The 3,022-nt window shown below is 41.0% G+C and overlaps 1 pseudogene; it reads right to left on the bottom strand.

The window, feature by feature from the left end:
* Positions 1 to 1,642: 1,642 nt before the first annotated feature.
* LOC103557105 (small ribosomal subunit protein uS2-like) lies at positions 1,643 to 2,531 on the bottom strand (annotated as a pseudogene).
* Positions 2,532 to 3,022: the final 491 nt, after the last annotated feature.

Genomic DNA, 3,022 nt, shown 5'->3' with positions numbered 1-3,022 from the left:
ATCTGGAAATGGCGTCCTACATGTGATTCAGAAAGAGCACTTCTCCCTCAAACTGAGCATCCTTAGAGTACATTAAACCCAGACAGGGGAACACACATTTTAAAAGCTTCATGTAAATCCTTGATACATCTACATAGGCAAAGATTTGACAACTTGTTCCTATGCCTGATGGGTCAGACTTTGAAACTGGGGCCTCCAACTGGTCAGTGTGGGGCCCCCAGGGTGCTTTTTCTAAGTTGTTGCTCCCCATAAACATTGTCCTTCTCTCTCTGGTTTTAATCAGGTAAATCAGGATGTTGTTTTTTAATATTGTGAAACCATGAAATGAAAGGTTATCCTGTGTGAGAAAGGAAGATTGATCATGTTCTGGGAACTGTCATTCTTGCAAAACCTGCTGCCATTAAGCCACCCAGAAATATCATTCCTGTTTTGCCTAACGTGTGTGTATTGGTCATGTTTGTGTTTATACATATATGTTGACAGGCTGTTGCTTGCTTATGTGTTTGGGATTTTTTTAAAAAATATTTTCATACCAAGAGAATATAATTTAATGGTAATAACATCCTAAAACAAGAAATGGAAGCTACTGGTTATTCTTCTAACTTGGCACAAGATTAATACAGATTTTTTTCTGTTTATTAAGTGCAATTAGAGATAAACTGGCTGGAGAAAACATTTATAAAAATAAATACTTCCATTTGAACAACAACAAGAAAATATGCTATCCTTAAACATAACTGCTTCTGTTGAATATGAGTAAAACCTAACTCCCACATCTGTCACTCCATTAATCATCTGGATTGGTTTGGCATTTGGCTTATCTGGTTGACATTGGATATGTCTTCCCTGAAGCTGCATGTTGAGAAAGCAATGGAACCAAATCCTGAAGAACTGTTATGCAGCCAGGGTGTCTGTCCTCCTTGCTGGAGCCTCCAGACTAAGTGAGTTGTGTTCTTTCAATAACCCAGATCAGTGGGGGTGGAGGGAGGCAGGGGCTGGGAGGGAGAGGGGGAGCGGGAGGGAAGTAGGGAGAAATGACAGCAGAATGGGCTACCATGTTTGGGATCTGTGGGGTTAGGCTGGTCCTCAGCGTTCTCTATAGCTGTTTAGCTGTTAATTTGTTTTGTTACCTAACACTGTATTTTGAATATGTTGCCCAGTCTACAGTATATTCTACTGCACCATTGTGATGATTGCGTATGGTGTTCTACCATATGCAGATTATACAACTTTTTTAACTAGCTTCTTATTTATTTTTCTCTAATAATTTGTTTTTCAGTCATAAATATTTTTCAGCAAGCATTTTTATAGATAAATCTTTGGGCAAATGCATGATTATTTCTTAGGAAAAATTTCTAAAAGTGAAAATCCTAGATCAAAGAGCATATACGTTTTTCAGTTTTACAAATATATATGGAATCTTTCTCTGGAAAGTTTGCATCAGTTGACATTCAGTCCAATAGTGCTTGTGAGAGGCTCTGTTTCCCCACTCCTTCACTGATAATGGATATTATCATTCTTCCTTAATCTTGACCAACCTGAGAGTCAATTAATAATGAGCTGTAATTTTTTTTTTTAGAAACCATTTATTTTCCATCACCCTTATTCCCATTTTCTGGCTAAGCGTCTGTGGAAGAACAGCTTAGGACCACTCCGTTGCTGCTCCTACCCATTCAGTGGCCTGAGCAGTGGGAGCTGCAGACCAGTCTTTGGTGGCAGACTGAGTGCTCCAGTCTTCAGAAGGGAACTGCTGGATAGGCGCAGAGGGCACCTGCACACATTCAGACCAGCCTGCGACTTTGGATTGAGTAGCAGTAAATTTGAGAACTGGAGCAGTCCATTCATCTGAAATTCCTCCTTTGGCACAGCCTCTTCAGCAGCAGCCTACTCTTCCTTTGCAATCTCTTCAGGATGCCTGTAGAGGTAGAGACCAGGCATGACCTTGGATGGGTGTTCATGGAAGACGGTGTCATGCATGTACAGAGCTTCCCAGGCCAGCATTTACGTCAGATCCACTGAGTGAGTTCCCTTAGAGTAGCAGGAGATGGCAATGTCCACATAGCACTGAGCAGAGTCTGTGTTACACAGAGAAATGGTAGGCAGGTCAACATGAGATGCCTCTGTGAAAGGCTGGTGGTCAGCCCTGGGATCATTAACCACTGGAAGTTATGGCTCCCTAAAGGCCACCTGGATCTGGTTGGTAAAGTTCCCAGGAGTGAAGTGACAAGCAATAGGAGTGGCTCCAGTGGCGCATCAACCTTCAGCACAACTCACTGGCCAGTATTCCTGGAGCATATGTTACTGATACCAGCCGGGTTTTCAATGGCACAAGCTGCCAGCTGAAGCTTCTCCCAGGTTCTTTTCAGATGTATGATGTAGATGTCATCATTTTCCCTTTTATAGATGTATCGTTCCATTTGGAAGTCAAAGTTGGTGCCACCTAAGTGAGTTCCTGCTGCAAGGAATTTGAGGACTTCCTCCTCCTCCATTTGCAGGACATCAGGGGCCCCAGACGCTGTGAAAGTTTCCATTTAAGTCATGACAGGAACCCAGAACAACGCTGCATGGACCCCTCTCTGGGTAGTGCATAAAGGTAATGAGTTGTATTTTAATTTGCACTTTTATTATTATCAACTTTAGGAATTTTTTTGTGTGTACTTTTTGTTTATATTTTTTTATTTGTGAATTACCATTTGATGTTTTCCCATGTTTCTTTGGAGACTTGGTCTTTTGCTTACTCAGTTGCTAGCATCCGTTATGTAGTAGCTAAATTAAATAGTAATCACTCAAACATGTTGCAAATACAGTTTGTCAGTTTTGGGTTTCTTTTTAAAATTGTTTAAGAGTATTTAACAAGAAACATTTATTTATATTTTTATAGTTTTGGGGCAAAAATGAGGTATTGAAAGTAGATTTTCAGGAAAACCAGTCCAGCAGAGGTGGGCAGGCTTGTTTAGACAGGAAAAGCTGTTAGGGCATCAGTCCACAATCAAACAGCAAAACAAGGGTCTGCAGTCAGAGC

The sequence above is a fragment of the Equus przewalskii genome, chromosome 2 (assembly GCF_037783145.1).
Source record: "Equus przewalskii isolate Varuska chromosome 2, EquPr2, whole genome shotgun sequence".
Classification (NCBI taxonomy): Eukaryota; Metazoa; Chordata; class Mammalia; order Perissodactyla; family Equidae; genus Equus; species Equus przewalskii.
The sequence above is the reverse complement of the archived record's forward strand: the minus strand, read 5'-3'. Positions and strand labels throughout refer to the sequence as shown.